The 25,403-nt window shown below is 35.7% G+C and overlaps 2 long non-coding RNA genes across 2 annotated transcripts in view; one reads left to right on the forward strand and one right to left on the reverse strand.

Moving 5' to 3' along the window:
- Positions 1-24,571, forward strand: LOC116549254. The gene is made up of 3 exons (XR_004267774.1): positions 1-65; positions 16,761-16,768; positions 24,560-24,571. It is a non-coding gene; the product is annotated as an uncharacterized LOC116549254 (long non-coding RNA).
- LOC116549255 overlaps positions 14,784-25,403 on the reverse strand; it is a 28,412-nt gene continuing 17,792 nt past the window's right edge. The window contains exon 2 of the long non-coding RNA XR_004267775.1: positions 14,784-15,867. This is a non-coding gene — a long non-coding RNA (uncharacterized LOC116549255). The remainder of the gene's footprint in view (positions 15,868-25,403) is intronic.

Raw genomic sequence — 25,403 nt, forward strand, 5'->3', positions numbered from 1 at the left:
TAGTTCATGACCCCAGGATAAGGAAGGCCCTATTAACTAGGAAAAACAAAAACAAAAATGGTAGTGTGAAAAATAGGTATCCTTGATTATATTAAAATAATTAAAATATATGAAAAAAACATATTCATAGTTGAAACACAAGTGAAAGACTAATAAAATTGTTATATAGTAACAAACGAAGGATTAGCACCAGAATGTATAAAAATTCCTATCACTCACTGAGAAAGAAAGAAACAGAATTTAGTTCAGTAGTCAGTTCACATAAAAGAAAGGCAAACAACCAACAAATATGAAAAACATGCTTAGTCACATGAGTCATAATAGAAAAAAATGATATACCAGTTTAAAGAGTGAGATACTATTTTTAACCCAATAAGTTACCCAAAATTTAAAAGGCAGTTGATATAAAAAACGGATGAGATAGAGAATGCTTTTGCAGGATCAATTGAAATGATCATATGGTTTTTGTTTTCATTCTGTTGATGTGATGTATCCCATTGATTCAGTTGCATACATTGAACTATCCTTGTAAGTTCCTGTTCCCAATCACTTGTTTCTCTAATGGAACAAGAGTTTTATTGAATAAAGACAATTTTTCTCAGAGGGTGGTTTTCATACCACCAGCATCAGTCTCACTTGGAACTTGTTAAAATGCAGTTTCTTAAGCCCTATCTCAGACCCGTAGAATCAGAAACTCTAGAGTACAATCTACATTTGTGTTTCAACAAGTGATTCTAATGTATGCCAAAGCTTGGGTGCCACTGGACTGGAAAATCAGAGGAGCAATAAGGACCTGAAGTAGAAAAGAAGGACAAATAAGTGAGCAGTGGAGCTAAGGAAATGAGTGGAGCAGTAAAGCAAAGTTTTGAGGAAGAAAAAAAGGAAATGTTAGAATTTAGGATGTTAACAATAAAGTAATCTTGACTGATGATTAGATTTAAATTATGGCTATAAACATAGTGGCTAAATTGGAATGGAGATGGAAACCATGGTTTTTGTAAAGATCATAGGAGTAAGCCAGAGAAGGAAAACCAAGAAAACCAAGAGTAGTGTTGCAGTCACTGAGTTGGCAAGAAGAATGACAAATAGGCACATGCTTCAGTATTGAAGTTATGGAGAAATGTGGAGTGTTCCCTAGATATCAGCTGACTGTAACAATGAAGGATGCGTATTCTGTTGTTGGATGGTATTCACTTAGAAAAATCTGAAATGTTTAATGATGGGGAGGAGCAAAGTATTAATGAAGAGCATGAGAGCACATCTCCACAGATCACAAGTCTATAGAAAAGAGACAAGAGGCTTCCACTGGAAAGTTTCTGCACTATTCTATAAAGCACTGTATTTCACACATTATACTATTTTGTACCTATTGAACATCAGCAGTGGGAAAATATATTTAACATACATTGAAACACATTAACCAAACATATGCCTTCTCTCATATATTGCTTCTGATTCCCTGTATCTTAGATTTTTCAATAGTTACATGTTTAGGAGAAAATCTTTTTTTTTTTTTAAGTTGAAAAGTTGAACCATTTTCACTGTTAGGTCTTACCCTGCAAAACATAACGAAATTACCAGAAGTATCTTCAGGGAACTCTTCCTTCTTCCATATGTTATAGATTCTTGATTTTTGTCTTTCTATTCTACTCTTTTTTTTTTTTTTTTGATAAAGTTTTGTTCTTGTTGCTCAGGTTTGAGTGCATTGGCATGATCTCAGCCCACTGCAACCTCCATCTCCTAGGTTCAAGCAATTCTCCTGCCTCAGCCTCCCTAGTAACTGGGATTACGGGTGTCCACCACCATGCCCAGTTAATTTTTGTATTTTTAGTAGAGACGGGGTTTCACCATGTTGACCCAGCTGGCCTAGAACCCCTGACGTCAGGTGATTCACCCACCTCAGCCTCCCAAAGTGCTGGGATTATAGGCGTGAGCCACACCCAGCCCTGCCTTTCTATTCCTATATAAACGGCCTCATCAGAATCCTCTGATCAGAATCTTTATTATTAACTTAGAGGAGGTTAATATTCTTCCCACTCTTCTTATCCTTAGAAATATGACATTTGGAACAATGCTCTTTGTCCTTAAGACTTGACAGTTCATAATGAACACTTCAGTAGCCTATATGGTAGAACTTGGTCAATAACCAAATGAGAAGCAGTGAGTGAGTTGCAGCACCCCTCTCCTATCAATGGATTAGTGAACAGGACATTCCAATGCATAAAACTCCCCAAAATGTCACAGTTCTAGATAAAATTATCCAAAAACAAAAACTGGCTGTACTGGATTGCAAATAACTTTTTAAAAGGGAGGGCCATCACATGCCTTCTTCCACCAAAGAATATGGAGGCAAGTTTCCAATGTTCACCATGAACCAGTGTGTGTAATGACTGCAAGATCAACCCTGAAATTAAAAAGCAAATAAACAAAACATTTTATAGGGTCAAACTCAAAAGGACTGTACTGTTCTCTGGACAGAAATAAGCCTGCAGGCTGCTATTTTAAGGAGCCACAAATTCTGCATCTGTCCCAAATGGGAAATAATAATTTTATTTAATAATAAATTAAAAATGAATCCACTTCTTTTTAACTTATAACTTAGTAAGTACTTATGATGTGGTCTTTGTAGCCAGAGTGCAATTCTTCAGTTGATGAATGAAAGAAGTGTGTGTAAGTTTATGTGCACAATTAACCAAAATGAAAGTGTAAAGGCAAATGAAAGAAGGTTTCAAAAAACTTAACTTTTGAATAAATAACAAACCAATATCCTTCAGGGTTTCAAATATGTGGGTGGTGTTGACATTGTCTCCATAAGATTTTTACGCTTGGTAAGCAAAGAAGTACAGAGCGTCTTTTAGCCCCTCTCTACCTCCATTCACAAGAGTAAAATATAAGTCCATTTATAAAGGTCATTTTCAGGTTCTATCGCTTCTGATCAAAGACCATGTGAAGGCTTACAAAGTAAGAAGTCAATATTACATGTTTATTTAAGTAAGGATCAAAAGAAAGCAAAGTTGAATGTTAATTCAGTAGGTAATGTTTCAAAATGTACTTCATAATGAGGATTTTTAACAGAAATGAGTCATTATGCTATTCAACTTTAACGTGAAAATTTGGGTCTTAATTTTGAATAATTCAGGATGTTTTGGTAGTAAGATACAGTTCTTATCAAACAAAAGATAACTTGCCTTTTCTGTTGTCATTTCAAATGGGTGCTAATCTTATTTATTTCCATAAATATTCTGGCTTTATTCCAAATGGTTTCAGTATGAATGGCCCATGTGCCAAACCAGTTTATATATACACAATCTTTAAAATGAGGAGCCTAGAGACACCTACTTTAAATTGTTTTAAACAGGATTTAGAACACGTTGCTGTAAAGTACTTTTCCTTTGGTCTTGAGGGTTGCAGACCACTTAGAGAATTTTATGAAATATATGGATTCCCTTCCATCAACAACAATAAATACAAATTGCTCCACAGGGTTCACAGACTCTTTGACACCCAATTATGGGCACTCTAGGAGCCCAAATACTCCAGGTTAATAATTCTATAATCTACAATTTATTTATGTAGATTGTTCTACATAAATACTCTGATATTTTTAACACAGATAATCTGCCTTATTTATCTTTAGAACAATCTACTGAACTATCTATATTCATTGTAGAAAATTTGGGAAATATTAAAAAGCACAAATAAAAATATAAGTTCACCAGATCTCATCACCTACAGATAAACCTGCTTTACATTTGGATCAATATTCTTTCAGTCTCTTTTCCAAGTGTTCATATATTTTTCCACAAATAGAATAATATTGCATATAGTATTTGATAATATCTTTTTAATTCAAATACTGTGATTATATTCTCATGCTATCTGTATTAGTCTGTTTTTTATCCTGTTGATAAAGATATATCTGAGACTGAGAATGTTACAACAGAGGTTTAACAGACTTACAGTTTCATGTGGCTTTAGAAGCCTCACAATCATGGCAGAAGACAAAGAGAAGCAAATCACATCTTACATGGATGGCAGCAGGCAAAAAAAGCTTGTTCAGGGAAACTTCCCTTTTTAAAACCATCAGATTTTGCGAGACATATTTACTATCATGAGAATAGCACAGGAAAGACCTGCCCCCATGATTCAATTACCTACCACCTGGTCCCTCCCAAAACATATGGGAACTCAAGAAGAAATTTGGGTGGGGAAGCAGCCAAACGATATCATTCCATCCCTGACCCCTCCTAAATCTCATGTCCTCACATTTCAAAAACCAATGATGCCTTCCTAACAGTCCCCCAAAGCCTTAACTCATTTCAGTATTAACTCAAAAGTCCACAGTCCAAAGTCTCATCTGAGACAAGGCAAGTCCCTTCTGCCCATGAGCCTGTGCCTGTAAAATCAAAAGCAAGTTAGTTACTTTCTAGATACAATAGGGGTACAGGCATTGGGCAAATAAAGCCATTTCAAATGGGATAAATTTGCCCAAACCAAGGGATTACAGGCCCATGAAAACCTGAAATCTAGCAGGGCAGTCAAATCTTAAGTTCCAGAATCATCTCCTTTGACTCCATGTCTCACATCCAGGTCATGCTGATGCAAGAGGTGGGTTCTGATGGCCTTGGACAGCTCTGCCCCTGTGGCTTTGCATGGTACAGCCTCCCTTCTGGCTGCTTTCCCTGGATGGGGTTGAATATCTGCAGCTTTTTCAGGTGCACAGTACAAGTTGTCAGTGAATCTACCATATTGGGGTCTGGAGGATGGAGGCCCTGGTGTCACAGCTCCACTAAGCAGTACCCCAGCAGGGATTCTGTGTGGGGGCTCCTACCAAACATTTCCCTTCCACACTGCCCTAACAGAGGTTCTCAATAAGGGTCCTGCCCCTGCAGCAAGCTTCTGCTTGGACATCCAGGCATTTCCATACATCTCTGAAATCTAGGTGGAGGTTCCCCAACCTCAATTCTTGTCTTCTGTGCACACACAGACTCAATATCACATGGAAGCTGCCAAGGCTTGGGGCTTGCACCCTCTGAAGCCATGGCCTGAGCTCTACATTGGCCCCTTTCAGCCACAGATGGAGCAGCTAGGATGCAGGGCACCAAGTTCCTAGGCTGCACATAGCACAGGGACCCTAGGCCCAGCCCACAAAACCATTTATCCTTCCTAGACCTGCAGGCCTGTAATAGGAGAGGTTGCTGTGAAGACCTCTGACATGCCCTGGAGACATTTTCCTCATCATCTTTGGGATTTACATTCAGGCCCTCGTTAGTTATGCACATTTCTGCAGCCAGCTTGAATTTTTCCTCAAAAAATGGGATTTTCTTTTCTATTACATTGTCAGGTTGCAAATTTTCCAAATTTTGACACTCTGCTTCCCTTATGAAACTAAATGCCTTTAAAAGCACACAAGACATCTCTTGAATGCTTTGCTTCTTAGAAATTTCTTCTGCCAGATACCCTAAATCATCTCTTCCAAGTTCAAAGTTTCACAAATCTCTAGGGCAGGGGCAAAATACTGCCAGTCTCTTTGCTAAAACACAACAAGAGTCACCTTTTCTCCAGTTCCCAACAAGTTCCTTATCTCCATCTGAGACCACTACCACCTCAGCTTGGATTTTATTGTCCATATCATTATCAGCATTTTTGTCAACACCATTCAAGAAGTCTCTAGGGAGTTCCAAACTTTCCCACACTTTTCGGTCTTCTGAGCCCCCCCAAACTGTTCCAACTTCTCCCTGTTGCCCAGTTTTAAAGTCACTTCCACATTTTTGGGTATTTTTTCAGCAGTGCGCCATCTACTGGTACCAATGTACTGTATTAGTCTGTTTTCACGCTGCTGAAAAAGACGTACCAGAGATTGGGCAATGCATAAAAGAAAGAGGTTTAATGAACTTATAGTTCCACATGGCTGGGTAGGCCTCATGATCATGGTGGAAGGCAAGGAGAAGCAAGTCACACCTCATATGGATGGTAGCAGGCAAAAAATAGAGAGCTTGTGCAGGGAAACTGCCCTATTTAAAACCATCAGATCTTGTGAGACTTATTCACTATTACAAGAACAGCACAGGAAAAACTTGCCCCCATGATTCAATTACCTCCCACCAAGTACCTCCTATAACATGTAGGAACTCAAGATGAGATTTGGGTGGGGACACAGCCAAACCATATCACTATCCAACAGTCAATGACATCATGATGTTTTATTGAAATGTAGGAATTAATGAAGCATTTTTGGGAAATATTTTTGCTATTTCTAATTTTTTATTCTACAATGACTACTGCTATGGAAATAAATTTTTGTATAATCCATGTTTATTTACCATAATCACTTTAAATTATCTTACATCTTTTAAAATCACCTTGTCCAAAATGGCTAACATATTGAACATTAAATTTTAATCAAAGTATTCATTAAAAGCTCAAGAAATACTGTGTAAATGTAGGAAAGTAAAGTAACTAATTTGTCTGCAGGAATTTTTACTGAAGGACATAATAATAATGATATAGTATAAATTTGGCAGGTAGTTCTTATAGGTGACTTTGGTGGGTGGGAGAGAAGCCTGTTAGAGTGATTTAGTTTGGTTTGATTTGCTGTGATATGTTTGGATTTTGAATTCTATAATTATTTACCAGTAGGTTCTAATTGAGGGGATTTCAAACTCTATACAAATTCGACTCCCTGTGATGCTGAGAAAATAGATGTTGAAACGTTTGTTTTTTCTTCACTACTTTTCATACTTTCCATATATCCAGCCTGGTTTATCTTTTCCAAACTGTAATTTCCTTAATTTTTAAAATAAGGTAGTATGAAGTAATTGAAGGGATGACAGATAAAAGGATGAGAGTCCTGATTTAGAGTGAGCCTGAGAGGAATTCTAAGGGCTCTCTCATGCTAAAAATCTTTTATTCCAGACAGAAAGGAAATGAAAATACCAAGAGATGAACTGGTTGCTTCTGGATAGGAGGTATGTGAGATATTTTCATCCTGTTTACATTGTATATTCTTTCTACATTCTCTAAATGAACTTGTATTAAGTTGATAAAAAGAAAAACACAAGCAAAATACATCAGTGCACCCTATGATCCTACTCAGCAATACTAATCTCAGGTTTACCTGGTCTTTCAGCCTTAATGTCTCCTAGTGGTTTGTTATTCCAAACAATAGGGTAGCCTTCCAGAAAACTAAACACTATAGACTCTTACATATGAGCAGAATCAAGAGATCAAATATCTACTCCCAGCTTCAAATTCCCAGAACAGGTCTGTCTAAATAAGATGGAACCAACTATTTAAGTAACCACAATATGTCCATCCTTTCTTCACTCTATGAGCATATTAAGTCTGAATGAAGATGTATAAGAGATGCAATTAATGAAACTGAAAACTCATGACAAGAAAAGGAAAGATGTCATCTTGCACAAATGACTGACACTTGGGCTTAAAGCAGGCTCATTCCAGTTTTAATTCATTCATTCTTTCATTTACCAAATATTTATTTTGTCTTCTAGATGCCAGGTGGTGTGCTACACATATTCAGGACACAAAGTAGAAAACAATGCTGACACGGACCCCCCTACCTTCATGGAAATAAAATAGTAAATAAACAAATGTGTATATAAACATGAATTTATAAATTCTTATTAAAGTAATGGCTTGCATTGCCTAAACACTTACCAGGTACTGTGCACTATGCTAAGCACTTTAAGTAAATAATCTCATGCATTCTTCCCAACTTCCCTGGAGTTAGGTATTATAGAAGAAAAATGTGAGGCTTAGAAAGCTAAGTTATTTGCCCAAAGTCACACAGAGAGACAGGCTTTGAAGGCAGATTGTTTGACTTCCAAACCAATTCTGTGACAGAAAGGGAGTGGGTGCTCCTAGAGAGAATAAGAAGGGAATACAATTTCTCTTGGGGTTCAAAGGAGGCTCTTTGGAAGAAATGGCATTCAAGTGAGGCCTGAAGTGGAAAGAGAAGTGTATTAGTCCATTTTCATACTGTTATGAATAAATACCTGAGACTGGGTAATTTATAAAGAAAAGAGGGTTTAATAGACTCACAGTTCCACATGGCTAGAGAAGCCTCACGATTATGGCAGAAGGCAAAGGAGGAGTAAGGCATGTCATACATGACTGCAGGCAAGAGAGCTTGTGCAGGCAAACTGCCCTTTATGAAACCATCAGATCTCATAACACTCACTCATTATCATGAGATCAGCATGGTGGAAACCACCTCCATAATTCAATTACCTCCACCTGGTCCCGCCCTTGACACATGGGATTATTACAATTCAAGGTAAGATTTGTGTGGGGACACAGAGCCAAATCATGTCATTCCTCTCTTGGACCCTCCCAAATCTCATGTCCTCACATCAGGCCCTTCCACAGTCCCCCAAAATCTTAACTCATTCCAGCATTAACCCAAAAGTCCAAGTCCAAACTCTCAACTGAGACAAGGCAAGTCCCTTCTGCCTATGAACCTATATCAAAAGCAAGTTAGTTACTTCCTAGATACAATGGAGGTACAAGCATTATGTAAATACACCCTTTCCAAATAGGAGAAACTGGCTAAAACAAAGGGGCAACAGGCCCCAGGCAAGTCTGGAATCCAACAGAGCAGTCATTAAACCTTAAAGTTCCAAAATGATCTCCTTTAGCTCCATGTCTCACATCTGGGTCACGCTGATGCAAGAAGAGGTCTCCCACAGCCTTTGGCAAGGAGTTAGCAAGACTAGCTAGCTGGTAGGGAACATTAACTCATGTAGCATTTAAATTATCTCTGACCTCATGTTGACTCAAGTTAATTATTTATAAAGAACTGATTTGCCTTACAATGCAGCTCTGAGATGTATTAGTCATAATGAGTCAAGAGGTCTTAGCTTCGGAGCATTCTTTCATTCTACAGTTCCTGGGCTTTAAAACAGTATGCTCTACAAGGATATTCACTTGCCCATGCTCCAAGCAGCCATATACTCCCTGCCTTGGTGCTGGGGCATTGTGCGATCAGATCAGAGATATCCTACATTGACTGACAGTCAAAATCTGTCAGCATAATGCTTTGTTTATCCAGCCCAGATCACCCACTCCTATGCTGCAGGTTCTAATAAACATCTGCAGTCAGGGAGGGGAGAAGGGGATTTGAATGATGATGTTCTGGAGAAAAAAAAATATGTCATACTCATATCTGTTGAGTATTCTCATATCAAAGAATTTAGCATTGTCTTTATAAAGCCTTATAAAACAAATGAGTTGTTATATGTGAGACGTACATATAAACATTGACTAGGAAAGAATCTGTAATCTTTTATATGCCTTCTTCCCAAATGAAAACATATTATACACCATGGACCACAGAGGTCCATCACAAATAATCCGATGTTAAATAATCAGAGGTTATAATGTTAAATGTCACGAGTCTATAGTACATACTGTAAAAAGCAGGTGTGTCCTATTTTTTCCTTCACTAAATACTATTTTGTAAGCATTTTCCTGCATCACCCATGTTCTAAAAATTCTATCATGTGGTTTTATTTCCTTTAATTTTCAATTATTCTATTATTGTACATAATGATTTATTCTTAATTTTCTTTTATAAATAAAAAATTAAAATGGGATCTTGTGCAAAAAGTCTTGGTATACTTGAATTTTTTAGTTAGGCTAGATTCATACTGACTCAAAATGTGTGACTTTTTAAAAGCTACCTTTTTGGAAATGATGTGCTAACTTCTAGCAGCCATGTAAAAAAAAAGTAGGCACATTACTATGATCTTGAATTCAGTATTATTATAAGCATTTCTTATATTGATAGAGGAAAACAGTACTTTAATGTCCATATTTTGCCTACTAGTGAGCATATTTTCCACTTTTATTGGTCTTTTATATTTCTACTTTGCATCTCTTTTTGCCTTTTCGATTCTCATTTCATCAATTTATATTTCCTTTTAGTATAATTTCTAGATATTTGTCTATTTCATGTTTTTCTCAAACAACCAGTATTTTTTTATTATACCTTAAGTTTTGGGATACATTTGCAGAACGTGCAGGTTTGTTACATAAGTATACACGTGCCATGGTGGTTGGCTGCATCCATCAATCCATCATCTACATTAAGTATTTCTCTTAATGCTATCCTTCTCCTAGCCACCCACCCCTAAAAGGCCCCCGTGTGTGATATTCCCCTCCCTGTGTCCATCTGTTCTCATTGTTCAACTCCCACTTACAAGTGAAAACATGTGGTGTTTGGTTTCTGTTCCTGTGTTACTTTGCTGATAATGATGATTTCCAGCTTCATCCATGTTCCTACAAAGTATATGAACTCTTCCTTTTGATGGCTGCATAGTATTCCACGGTATATATGGACCACATTTTCTTTATCCTGTCTATCATTGATGAACGTTTGTGTTGGTTCCAAGTCTTTGCTATGGTGAATAGTGCTGCAATAAACATCCGTGTACATGTGTCTTTATAGTAGAAATCCTTTGGGTATATACCAAGTAATGTGATTACTGGGTCAAATGATATTTCTGGTTCCAGATCCTTGAGGAATTGCCACACTGTCTTCCACAATGCTTGAACTAATTTACACTCCCATCAACAGTGCAAAAGCATTCCGATTTCTCCACATCCTCTATAGCATCTGTTGTTTCCTGACTTTTTAATGATCACCATTCTAACTGCCATGAGATGGTATTTCACTGTAGTTTTGATTTGCATTTCTCTAATGACCAGTGATGATGAACTTTTTTTCGTATGTTTGTTGGCTGCATAAATGTCTTCTTTTGAGAAGCATCTGCTTATATCCTTCACCCACTTTTTGATGAGGTTGGTTGTTTTTTCTGGTACATTTTTTTAAGCTCCTTGTAGATTCTGTATATTAGCCCTTTGTCAGATGGATATATAGCAAAAATTTTCTCCCACTCTGTAGGTTGCCTATTCAGTTTGATGATAGTTTCTTTTGCTGTGAAGAAGCTCTTTAGTTTAATTACATCCCATTTGTCAATTTTGGCTTTTGTTGCCACTGCTTTTGGTGTTTTAGTCAGGAAGTCTTTGCCCATGCCTACGCCCTGAGTGGTATTGCCTAGGTTCTCTTCCAGGGTTTTTACGGTTTTAGGTCTTATGTTTAAGTCTCTAATCCATTTTGAGTTAATTTTTGCATAAGGTATAAAGAAGGGATCCAGTTTCAGTTTTCTGCACATGGCTAGCCAGTTTTCCCAACACCATTTATTAAATAGGCAGTCCTTTTCCCAATGCTTATTTTTTTCAGGTTTGTCAAAGATCAGATGGTTGTAGATGCATGATGTTATTTCTGAGGCCTCCGTTCTGTTCCATTGGTTTATATGTCTGTTTTGGTTCCAGTACTATGCTGTTTTGGTTACTGGAGACTTGTAGTATAGTTTGAAGTCAGGTAGCGTGATGCCTCCACCTCTGTTCTTCTTGCTTAGGATTGTCTTGGCTATATGAGCTCTTTTTTGGTTCCATATTAAATTTAAAGTAGTTTTTTCTAATTCTGTGAGGAAAGTCAATGGTAGCTTAATGGGGACAGCATTGAATCTATAAATTTTTGGGGCAGTATGGCCATTTTCATGATATTGATTCTTTCCATCCTTGAGCATGAAATGTTTTCCCATTCGTTTGTGTCCTCTCTTATTTCTTTAAGCAGTGGTTTGTAGTTCTCCTTGAAGAGGTCCTTCACATCCCTTATAAGTTATATTCCTAGGTATTTAATTTTCTTTGTAGCAATTGTGAATGGGAGTTCACTCATGATTTGGCTCTCTGTCTATTGTTGACGTATAGAAATGCTTGTGATTTTTGCACATTGATTTTGTATCCTGAAACCTTGAAGAAGTTGCTTATCAGTAAGGAGATTTTGGGCTGCGATGATGGGGTTTTCTAAACATACAATCATGTCATCTGCAAACAGAGACAACTTGACTTCCTCTCTTCCTATTTAAATACACTTTATTTCTTTCTATTGCCTGATTCGCCAGGCCAAAACTTCCAATATTATGTTGAATAGGAGTGGTGAGAGGGCATCCTTGTCTTTTGAAAGTCTTCAGAGAGAATGCTTCCAGCTTCTGCTGATTCAGTATGATGTTGGTTGTGGGTTTGTCATAAATAGTTATTATTTTGAGATACATTCCATCAATATCCAGTTTATTGAGAGTCAAACAACCAGTTTTTAACACTAGACATTCTATTGCTTTTCTCCATAATTTATTGTTCTTCTTTGCATTTATTTTTCTTATCTCTTAAGCTTTGCTGATTCTTCAAACTTTTTGAATAAAAAGTTCAGTTCATAAAATATTAATTCTTTATTGCTTAATAACAAAATCACTAATGCTTGTAAATTTTCAAATTACAATGTTGCTGTAGTGTATACATTTTAGTGTTCTCAAACATTGTTTTCTGAAAGACCAACTATAGTTTTTATTTCATTTTTGAAACAATAGTTCTTTTTTTTTTTTTTTTTTTTTTTTTTTGAGATGGAGTTTCACTCTTGTTGCTCGGGCTGGAGTGCGATGGTGAGATCTCAGCTCACTGCAACCTCCGCCTCTTGGGTTCAAGAGATTCTCCTGCCTCAGCCTTCCATGTAGCTGGAATACAGGCATCCACCACTATGCCCAGCTAATTTTTGTATTTTTAGTAGAGACGTAGTTTCACTATGTTGGCCAGGCTGGCCTCGAACTCCTGGGCTCAAGTGTTCTACCCACCTCAGCCTTCCAAAGTGCTGGGATTACAGGCCTGAGCCACCACACCTGGCTACATTAGTTCTTTAGAAAAGCGATTTTTAAATATATTAGACAAATGATTTTGTTTAAAAATTTATTAACTTCTAGACATTGCTTTATGGAAAGAAATATATGTATCATTTTTGATTTGGGGAATTTATTGAGATTTTATTTGTGGTGTTAATGGTGTTAATACTCTAGTAGTCCAAGAGAAGGATATATAACATAAACATATTAATTATGTTGTTCAAATAATTTGTGTCATTATTTATTCTTCATTCTTTTAATTCTGTTGAAGGCTGAGGTTGATGTGTTAAAATCTCTTAGAGAGTTTTGTTTCTCTTAATTTCCATTTATTTCTCTAATAGTTTGATGCTATGCTACAATTCGTAATTTATACCATTTTGAGCCATAACTTTTGATAACATAAAATGACCCTCTGCCTCATTTTAATGCTTGGTTTTCATTTTTCTTTGTCTGAAATTTATATTGCTATAACTACTTCCTACTGATATTTGCCAAGTAAACATATATTGAGTCTTTGTTTTTAACCACGTAGGGGCTCAAAGTGGAGAGCAAGTTTATAACCACGGTCCTAGCCAGAGGTTTTCAGTCCTACGGCCAGTTTTTCACATTCTGGCTCTGTGCTTGGTGTAACCTTGAGCAAGTTATTTAGCCTGTGTATGCCTCACTTTCCAAATCTGTAAAGTCAGTGGAAATAAAAAGAATTTGTATGAGAACAATTCTTGGTAACATAATAAAGGGCATTTCTTAACCTGATAAAATTTCTAACAAAAGTACTTAAACTGAACTATTATAGCAGTGTTCTTTTTAAAATCTGAAATAAGAATGTCTTCTTTCACTGCTTCTGCTAAACATTTAAATAGAAGTAATGGTCACTCAATAAGAATATAATAAGATGGCTCACGCCTGTAATCCCAGCACTCTGGGAGGCCGAGGTGGGTGGATCAAGAGGTCAGGAGATTGAGACCATCCTGGCTAACACAGTGAAACCCTGTCTCTACTGAAAATACAAAAAATTAGCTGGGTGTGGTGATGGGTGCCTGTAGTCCCAGCTACTCGGTAGGCTGAGGCAGGAGAATTGCTTGAACCCAGGAGGTGGAGGTTGCAGTGAGCCAAGATCATGCCACTGCACTCCAGCCTGAGCAACAGAGAGAGAATCCATTTCAAATAAAAGAACAGGAAGTAAAATGTATAAAAATTATAAAGAAACATTACTATTAGTTTTTGCAGAAAATGTAATTATATGCTTAGAAAAACCCAAGATAATCTACGAAATAATTATTAGAATACAGAGAGATCGCTGGATATAATACAGATATAATACAATATATAGAATTAATACAGGAAGATAGTTGGATATAAATTGTATAGAAGTATATACGTCAATAGAAATCACCAGCAACAACAACAAAATGAAATGTTGTAAACAATATAATTTGCCCTAATGAATTATATGATACTGTGATATTGTGCCAGAATTGCTAGCCTTTGCTTTAGTTATTTAGTAATAACTAAAATAAGCAGCCCAGGATAACTAAGATCTGTGTGTAAACAAATGCTTATCTTGACTTCTGTAAACCACTGAAGTAACAAACAGAATGACAAAAGTCCCCTGGCCCTTGGAATGTCCGGAGACCCCCGCCCTCGTCTCCGCCCAGGAAGTGAATCACAGAATCCCCTAGCCTTTGGAATGTCTGAAACCTTTTCATCCCCATCCCCGCTCCTCACTCCCACTCCCAAAGTGGTTTTTCGGGTATAAAAAGTCTCGGCACCCTCCTTTTGACGCCACAGGTTGGAGAGACGTGAGTCCTCTGTGGTCGCCAGCATAATAAATGACCCTGCAATCTGGCATACTTTTGTCTTGGTGCTAACTTTCTATGCTCGGTCCAATACAACAATACTTAGCAGTCTGGTAAGTCTCATAGCTTGTATGTTTATTATATAAGGATGGTTGTGATTTCAATTAAACATTTAAAGTTTTTTGTTTTGTTTGTTCCTTGTAAGCAGTAAATAGTTGTTATCTCTTCATTTTTTTTGTTTTACTAGCTATGAGTTATTTACTATTTCATGCCAAACCCTTTAAACAAATGGAATTAGTTACTGCCCACAAACATATTTAATAAGGTTCTAAAACCTGTAAACAATACCGTCTATTGCTTAAAAATACATATAAACATGCAATAAAAATGGAAAAACAGCGTAGTTTAGTGGTAACCCTATGTGGTGAGAAAGAAACAGCACAGAGAAATGTACAGAAGAACCAACTGAATGGGCAGAGTTTCATTTTATAAGCTATGGGTGGATGTGGTATTTATTATTTTACTCTTTTTTGCTGTTTTGAACACTCAATACGCATCACAATAAGTAAATTGGACCTCATAATGGTTTATATAATTTTTTAAAGGTTGGGGAATTCCTTTTAACTATAAACTTAGTATGAGTCATCAACAATAGAATTTTTTTTTTAAAAATGAAGGCACTTGGGGGCAGCACCAAGGAAAAGATTGCCTCGGTCAAGGCTGATACTAGGAATTCTCTCTTATTTATAGATTCCCTATTTTCTTCTGCTGGAATGTAGGTTTACAAGGGCAGAGCTCTCTGATGCCTCAAGTTGTTATGTTGCTGCTTGGCATATGTCAGGTGCTTAAAATATTTGTTAAATGATGAATGATTTCATATGTGTGCACATAATTCAAGTATATTTTTTCATTGGATTCAATTTGTTAATACTTTGTTTAGGATTTCTTCATCAGTTTTGTAAACCGTATTGTACCTTTTTATTCTGTTCTCAGCTAGTGTTTGTATTAAGGTAATTTTGGCTTCCTAAAATCAGTTGGAGGAATAGTTCTTCTTTGTCCATTCTCTGGAATAATTTACATAAGATTGGAATGACATGCCCTTCAACATCTGGTAGAAGTGTGTTTTGCAGTGGGGAGGTTTACAGCAACAGCTTTTACAAATTCTCCTCAAATTTCAATGGCTTACCAAACAGAAGGTTTCTTTCTTATTCATCACTCAGGAGCCACTCAATGTTTGTCTAGCACCTTTTCTGGTTGGCTCCTTTTCAGCTTTTTCTTTTGTAGGAATCTACCACATGAAATTTCTTTACCTTCAGCTGCAAATAAAAGCAAGCCAGAGATTTTAAGAAAGATTTTGGAAGGTAGCTTTATAATGAGCTTTTTTGCCCTCATTCCACCGACTAGTCAGTACCAAACTTGTAGCTTCAATCTAATGGCAAGGCAGATGTATTTCCAGGAAGAGGATATAGCATTGGTAAGCATCCAATAATCTCTGCCATATAACTACTGTCAGTTGCCATATTAATTATAGTTCTTCTATTTTTTTAGATATTTATTATCTAATTTATAAATATCTAATTTATTAGAGATTTATTATCTAATTTAGGTCTTCTATTTCTTCTTGAATCAATTCTGTAAGCTATAATTTTCTAGGATTAAAAAAAATTTTTTTTTTAATGTATTGCCACAAAGTTGTTTTCAGTATTAATTATGTAAGAGTAAATTTGTTCTGTTTCTGTAGTTATGTTGCATATTTTATTCTTAATAGTTTATTTGTGCCTTTTCTTTCCTTTATTTCTTTTCCTCATATTTACTAAAGCTTTATCTATTTTATCAGCTTTCTCCATAAAACAGCTTTGAGTTTGTGTTTCTCTCTTTTGTTACATACTAAATAAGTTTCTTTTATTATGTTTATTAATTCTTTCAACATACCCTGAGCTTTTTTCTGTTATTTTAAAAAAAAAATTAATTTGTATGTTTATCTCATTAGTATTACAGTTTTCTTCTTTCCTAATGCAAGTATTTAATACTCTAGCTCTGCCTCACAAATTTCAATATCGTGTTTAAAAAAGCATACGAATCTCTTTCCTAAGTTCCATTATGATTTCCTTTTTAACTCATAAATTATAAATATTTAACTTTAATTTCTGAATAAATAGATTTATTTATGTTACCTTCTTGTTAATGATTACTAATTTGGGTTGATAAGGTAATCAAGTCTATATAATTTTTATGTCTATTGCAATCTATTTATGCATGTAAATAGTAACAATTTATAAGTGTTTAATGTGTAATTGAGAATAATATGTATTTTCTTTTTTATTTTATTTTATTTTTTATTTCTATTTTTTACTTCTTTTTTTTTTTTTTTTTTTTACTTTTTTGAATAATATGTATTTCCTCATTTTGAGTTTAGCTTTTCTGTATGTCTAACATATCAAGCTTGTTAACAATGTTGTTCAAGTTACTTATTAATTTTCCTGCTTGAATTGCCAGTCATTAAGTAGTATTAAAATTTTCAAGTGCAACAGTTAACTTGTGAATTGCTCTTTGAAACTTGTCAAGATTTGCTTTGGGGATTTTCAAAGTACTGTATGTTATAGACATGTAAAAGTTTGAAATGATTGTATATTTCTTTAGATTGTACTTTTCTATCATCATATAGTAATCCTCTTTGATACTACTACTATTTTTACTTTCAAATGTTTGATCTGCTTTTAATCTAGCTATACCAGCAACATGCTATATAAGTATTTTCTAAGTATAATTTTTCTATAATTTTGCCATCAGTCTTTCTATGTTTTTACACTTTAGGTATGTCACTTAAAAAAAGCAATAGCTAGATTTTGATTTTCTTACTCAATTTGACAATCTATAGTTTTTAACTAGTGAATTAAATATATTTATATTTTATCATCATTTCTGATTTTTTTGGAATGATTTCTACCATCTTATTTTATCATTTCTATTTCATCTTGCTGGTCAAGTACTTCTCACATTGCATTTACTTTAACTTCACCTGTAGTCACATCTCCCTCTAACTGACTCTCTTTTATGTCTCTCTGTTCCACTTCTTAGAACCTTTTGGATCATACTGGACCCAGGAGATAATCTACAATAATCTCCTTATTTTAAAGCCAGCTGATCAACAACCTTAATTCCATCTGCAATATAAATTCCCCTTTGTTAGGGAATGCTTGTACATTCCTGGTGGGAATTTCAATTAGGTCAACTTCCATGAAAATCAATAACTAAAAGTAGATCTGTTTGATCCAGCAAATTCACCACTGGGTATCAACCTAAAAGGAAAAGTAGTCACTATATAAAAAAGATACCTGAGTGCACATGTTTATTGCAGCACAATTCATAATTGCAAAGAGAAAATCAACCTAAGCGCCCATTAATAGTGGATAAAAAAATACAGCATATGTGCCATGAAATACTACTCAGCCATAAAAATAAAGTAACTAAGAAATACAAAACCAAATACTGCATGTTCTCACTTATATAAGTGGGAGCCAAGCTATGAGTATGCAAAGACATACAGAGCAGTATAATGCATAGTGGAGAATCAGAAGAAGGGAGGGTGGGAATGGGCTAAGGGATGAAAAATAACCCATTGGCTACAATGTGTACTACTTGGGTGATGGGTTCACTAAAAGCCCAACTTCACCATTATACACTTCATCCATGTAACCAAAAACCACTTGTACCCCTAAAGCTATTAACATTAAAAAAATTAATTAAACAAATAAAAAAAGAGGGACTACTTAGAGAAAAATAAGTAAATAAATTTCCATTTGTCATATAACAATACTGTATTCACAGATTCTGAGGATTAGGACATGGACATCCTTGGGGGTCCATTATTCTGCCTATCATGGTATCTTATATTTTTTAACCTTCTGAGATTCTGCATATTATGTTTGTTTAGCTAAGCCTACAAACTTACAGATTTCTTTGTTCCTTATTTTTGCATCTCAGACTTTTCCTCTGGAATTATTTTTCCTCTTCCAAAGAAATATCTATTATAAAGTGTCATTAGTGATACACTTTCTGTTTGGATTTACTTGAAAATGTCTTAATTTCCCTTTCATTCTTGAAATTTGGTTTTCTAGGTATAAAAATCTAGTTTGACAATTTTATTCTGTAAATTGGGAAGCTATTATTGCACCACTTTTGGCTTCCATTATTGTTAGTCAGCTCTTGGCCTAATTGCCATTCTTTTGTAGATAATCTTTCTCACTGTTTGCAATTTGACTCATGTCTCTGATAGTCTGCATATATTACCATAATATTTCAATATGATATGTCTTGTGTGCATTTCTTTTAGTTTGTCCTATTTGGATTTGTTCTGCTTCCCAAACTGAAAATCTAAATCTTTCATTGCCTTTTCTAAATGTCTATTTTTTTAACTACTGAGACATTTATTGCACCATATCTTTTATTATTTATGTCATTCAATCCTTTTTTTTTTTTTTGGTTTTTGTGTTTTAGTGTCTCCCTCTGACGTATATTGGGAAATATATTTAAATTTACATTGTACTTCATTAATTCTCTCTTTAGCTATATCTTATTTGTTTATCCCACCCAACGGCAAATTCATTTTAACATTTTTTAAAATTTCTAGATCAATTTGATTCTTACGCATGTACATATCAGTCTTTTTTATTCTGTTTGAGCATTCCTAATCTAAAAATATAAAATTCAAAATGTTTCAAAATCTAAAACTTTTTGAGTGCCAGCATAATGCCACAAGCAGAAAATTCCACTCCTATTTAAATTTTGTTTCAGGCACAAAATCATTAAAAACGTTACATAAAACTCTCTTCAGACTACGTGTATAAGGTGTATATAAACCACAAATGGGCAGGGCACAGTGGCTGATGCCTATAATCCCAGCTCTTTGGGAGGCTCAGGTGGGAGTTTTGCTTGAGCCCAGGAGTTGGAGACCAGCTTGGGCAACATAGCAAGATCCTGTTTTTACTAAAAAAAAAAAAAAAAAAAAAAAAAAAAATTAAAATTATCTAGGCATGGCTGTGCATGCCTGTAGTCTCAGATACTCAAGAGGCCAAAGCAGGAGGATTGTTTGAGTCCAGGAATTTGAGGCTGCAGTGAGCTATAGTCATGCCACATGGTACTCCAGCCTGGGTGACAGAGTGAGACTCTGTCTCTAAAAAAAAAAAAAAAAATCAATAAAAATAAAACAATTGTTTAAAATAAATTTTGTATTTAAACTTGGCTCCCATCCCCAAGATATCTCATTAAGTACATGCAAATATTCACTATCCAAAAAAATCCAAAATCCGAAACACTCTGGTTTTAAGCATTTTAAATAAGGGATACTCAACCTATAGTACTCTTTTCCTTGCTAATGTTATTAAAATCTCTGCATCATATATTTAAATATTTAAAATATATTTATGTTTTAGATATAGTAAGTCCAATATCTGAACTCTTTGTAGTCGAACTGTGCTTGAGCAAACTAGCTCAAGGTTGCTTATTCCTCCGTGTCAACTTGCTTTTTTATTGCTAACTCCATGTTTTTCTGGACTTTATCTCTAAATCCTGCAAGGTCTTAGCAAACCTATTTCTCTACTTCAGGTTCCCAAATTGCTATACAAGAACAAGCCTGCAGTTATCAATTTTGAAGGAGATTGATAACTCCAGACCCCCTGTGAAGAAACATTTTCTTGTCTTCTGTGTTCCTAATCCTTATTTTTTATTTGGGGGTTTGTTTTGGTAATTCAACATTTCACTGACTAAATATTAGATTGGTACAAAGCAATAGTGGTTTTCACCATTACTTTTGCACCAGCCTAATGTGTATCTTTTGAAGAATTCTAGCTTTATACAAGGATATACTTTTTCACTTTGCACATGCCAAAGGCTTTGGCTCTTGTCACGTGGGCACCCATTTCAAATCCAAGACTCTAGGTTGCTGAGAGTGACTTATTTTCCTAGGACACTTTTATGTGTAGTGTGAGATCATCTTTTTGGTTTCAAGATCCCTCTCTTATTTGCTCTATTTAGAAATTTACATTACTTTCTTGAATCATTAACTGTGCATTCAAAAAGATGTTTGTTATAATTTTATCCAGATTTTCCAATGTATTGTGTGGAAAATTTTTAAATGATCTCATCTATCCTGTTGTTAGAAATAGAGGCCCCCTAATCTGTAATCTCCTATGACTGTTCTGGTACCATTGTTGTAGTATTCATTATATTCTGGCTTGTGCTATGATTACATCTCCATACATCTTTACATTTCTGTGCAGTTGTTAACTTCCTTTAAAAGGAACAAAATAAAAATCAATGCTCTTCATTTATTTAATAATTTCAACTGTGGGCATGGAGAAGTGAGTGTTTATATATGTCTCTAAGAAGTAAAAATCTCTACATTTTATTATTCTATTCTTGGGCATTTTAGTAGAACTGCTCTGCTCTGTAATTCAAATGATGCCAGAGTACATATCTCTAAAGAAGAAATACTACCAAAGACGAGGTCAGGATGTGGAATAAGGCCAGAGAAGGGACAGCCCTTTGTTCTTTCAAAATATTATTAAAATTTTATATGATACAAAAGTTTGAACAAAAAGTGTTTGCACTGATAGCCTGGAGGCAGGGGTGAAGGGTAGGGTAAGCTTCATTACACATGCCCCACAGACAAGCTGCAATCTAATTGCTATTTTTGTTCCTCCCTCACATAGAAATGTGATCATTATTCCATAAATATTTAAACATAATTATACATACATATTTGTATGAAAGACGTGAGTTAACCACACACACTCTGCTTGTGCTCAGAATGATTTTTTGCTTCAATGACAGAGTGCTTCTTTCTGATACAACATACAAGACAACTGTCAGCATTTTTAAAGTGGGCAGGGATTTGTAGAGCAACAGGGGTCCCTCAAATGACTGGGATTTAAGCCACTAGTGTCAGTGTTTGTAAGCCAAAAAATTTTCCCCTCCATAGCCCCAAAGTGTAAATACCCAGCTTATAGGTAATTAGCCTGACAACTTGAGGAGAGTGGAGGAACTGAATGTGAAATACACTCCCTTAGCACAGTTGCCAGGTTGCCTGAAAAACATGTTCATTCCTCTAACTAATTCAAGGAATTGTCCATGTTTACTTGATGCATAGCATGCAGCAGAGAGAGAAAAAATATAAACAAAGCAACTCTTAACGCATGTGCAGGCTGGTCCTGAGAACCAAAAGCTTGATGCAAACTGGCAAGACTATCTTTATTACCAAGTGTAATTCATTCATTTCAATGTTCATGTATTTTCTATTGCTCTTTCTTCTTTAACATTTTAAGATGTTTATATTTAAAAGATGGATATATTCTATTGCTTCTGTGGAGCCTGTCATGATTATTTATTTCTTGTAGTATTTTTATTCACAGCACTGTCTTTCTATAGGAAGCTCACAGTAGGAAATCCTTGACTTGTGGTTTGTTGAAGTACAATGTGGATTACATCAAATTTGCAGATAGCCTTATACAAGAATGGATCACAGAAACCAAAAATGGAATGAGCTGCTGGAAACCTAAAAGTATTACTCAGGAAAGAGGAAGGTTCCAGTCCTCCTGCCAATTTCAAAGACCTACCTAGATGTGAAAAAGGCTGAGATCGCTAGCTACAGAAGAACAGCAGAACATTACCAATGGGCTTTCTCCTCCTCAGCCAAGGTGGACCTCCTACAGCCACCTGCACCACTGGGAATGAAGTGAAACCTAGCATGGGAAGAGGAGTGGGAAGAAGGCAAGGGGAGAAAAGCTTAAGATTGGGACATTTCGTTTACTACTAAGTTCATAAAAATAGATATTTCTTCTCCCATATGAAGAGAAAATATATATTTTGTATTTTCCATATTTTTGTCCTTGTCATTATCAAAATGCAAATCTCAAAGCATTTATCAGCTAAAGGATTATGAGACAACCAGGCTTAAAATCCTGTTACCATCTCACAACTCAGAATTCCCACCAGCTGCAAATTATTGGGACTTTCCAGAAATAAATATAAAACTCTTCTTATTAAACATGCCAACACCAAACATCATATACACGGGCAGACCATTGTATGAAGGATAATAACATCCTATCAGTGCCACTCTGAGAGGCTCACAAGCTCCAGAGTTAGGCTGAATTGTGCTGGAATCCCAGCTCTGCCTTTCACTAACTGTAAAACCTTAGGCAAACCAGAGACTTGCTCTGCTGTTTAACTTCTGATCTGTAAAATGGGAATAATGATGCCTGGAAGCATTAATGTGTGGATAGAGAAAATGCATGTTATCCTCTGGCACATAGTATACAACAATAAATGATAGGTTTTATTGTTATGTTATATACCAAAGATTAACGAATTACTCAAAGTGCTGAAATTTTTGATATTTGAACCTCTCCCCATTATGCAAGGGCCCAAACACCTACAGCAGAGCTCCCTAACCCCAGGGCTGTGGACCTGTACCAGTCCATGGCCTATTAGGAACTGGGCGGTACAGGAGAAGGTGAGTGGCAGGTGAGTGATCATTACCGCCTGAGCTCCACCTCTGGTCAGATCAGCAGTGGCATTAGATTCCCACAAGACCACTAACCCTATTGTGAACTGCACATGCAAGGGATCAAGGTTGCATGCTCCTTATGAGAATCTAACTCATGCCTGATAATATGAGGTAGAAGTTTCATCTCGAAACCATCCCCCTTCCCCTGCCCCATCCTGGAAAAATTGCCTTCCATGAAACAGGTCCCTGGTGCCAAAAAAGTTGAAGACTTCTAATCTAGAGGGTTAATCAAGCAAGCTAAATCCCCAGTCTTTATCTGAGGGATTCTGAGTTAGTGGTCTGGGGTAGTGGTCAAAGCTCCACAGTTGTTCCAGATGATTAGCTAAGTTTGGGAACACCAGGATAATGAAACTATAGGGAAAGTGAGTTCCAAAACTTGGTTTTCAGACAGATAAAATTCTAGCAAGCGATCTGGGATTATATGTTAAAGTTAAACTTTGATTAATTCCATGAGAAAGGTAATTATATTAATCAAAGTGACTTAATGCCTCTCAAATGGCTCCTTTCTAATTAAGCCCTTTTATTAAAATAATTATTATTCTCAGTTGTGATGATCTGAAGACAAGCATACATGCCTCACTCTCACTTCATGAAAGCTATTCTCACCCTTTGAAATTCCAAGAGAATGTTACATAACCTAAGCCCATCATAAGTACTATATTATTAGTGTCTCCCATGACTTCCAAGCACACTTATGATTGATGAGAATATGAATGTTAAAACATTATCAGTTATTGCTAGAACTCCTGGAATGTTATTTCTGGGATTATGTTAGATGCAGATCTCTTTTTATATCTTCATCTTTATATTTCTACTTCTCATAACCTTCCTCATCCCTCCTTTGTTAAAATGCCTCTTCTACTTCTACTTCCTTGGCCTCCCATTCACCATTTCCATTTAAAAGATCCTCATCTTTGGTCACAAATCTGGAATTAATAAAGATCTTTTACTCTGCATATCTTAAAACGTTCTGCAGACATTAACATATCCGCATACTCTAAATGTAATACGTAATGGAGGAATGGCTAATCGCTCTGTTAGGAACAGAGTTGGCTTCATCCCAGACCATAGTTGCCAAGATTGGATGTAAAATCCAAGTAGATTATGATTATAAAAATTTGACTATATGTGCATCTACGTGAAATGCCAAGTAATTAGAATGGAAATATTAAGTACATACAAGAGAAAGAGTTTTATTTTAAATATCTAGATTCATCAAATTCTTAAAGTTTGGAAGAGCATTCTTGGGTTCATAATTTTACATTTCTGATTCCTAGTCTTTTTCCAATAAAGAAATGTTTTGGAAAATTTGAGTAAGATCTGTTTAGCAGCTTTCAAATATGCAGTGAGACAAAACAAAAAGTGAACAGGGGATGCATGAGTGTGATTCAAAAGCATTTTTTTTAAAGATTACATTTTGAGTGGAGATTATTTCTCCAAAGAAAATACATTTATTTTTGAAAAGCAGAGAATTTTCTTTTAAGATGAAATTTCAAAAGCGAAATCTCATATCTGAAAACATGATATATGATGCAGGATAACAAAGCCTCTCTTATTCCAAATTGGCCTTGAGGAAAACGTAAGTTTTTTTTTTTCTTTTGGAAGTGTTAGCCTAAATACCCATTTGCTATCAGCAAAGTATTGCTGTTGGTTTAGATATGAATATGGATTAATAGTTGTATTAGGCTGCTCTGCATTGTTATAAAGAAATGCCTGAGACTGGATAAGAAAAAACGCTTAATGGCTGATGGTTCTGCAGGCTGCACCCTTCCTAAGACGGTGCCAGCATCTGCTTCTGGGGAAGCCTCAGGAAGTTTTCACTCATGGTGGAAGGGAAAGTGGGAGCAGGCAGTTCACATGGCAAAAGCAGGAGCAAGGCAGTGGAGAGAGATACCACAGACTTTTAAACAACCAGATCTCATGAGACTTTTAAACAACCAAGGCACAAGGGATGCACTCTGAAGACCCAAACACCTCCCACCAGGCTCCCTCTCCACCCACAAAGGAGGATTACATCTCCACATGAGATTTGGAGGGGACATCCAAACCATATTAATAGTACATGATTATATCCAGTAGAAATTTTCAGGAAGCCTTACAGTGAATAAATATTCCAGATGCATACCTGAGCAGTTTTCACTAAGCAAGAAAACATCTTGGATTATTTCTTTTGAAAATGTTTTAAATTATAATTTTAAGAACAAAATTATGTCCTTTGTAGCTGCATGGACGCAGCTGGAAGTCATTATCCTAAGCAAACTAATGCAGAAACAGAAAAGCAAATAT

This window comes from Sapajus apella, unplaced genomic scaffold (assembly GCF_009761245.1).
Source record: "Sapajus apella isolate SASKATOON/1434 unplaced genomic scaffold, GSC_monkey_1.0 scaffold6, whole genome shotgun sequence".
NCBI lineage: Eukaryota > Metazoa > Chordata > Mammalia > Primates > Cebidae > Sapajus > Sapajus apella.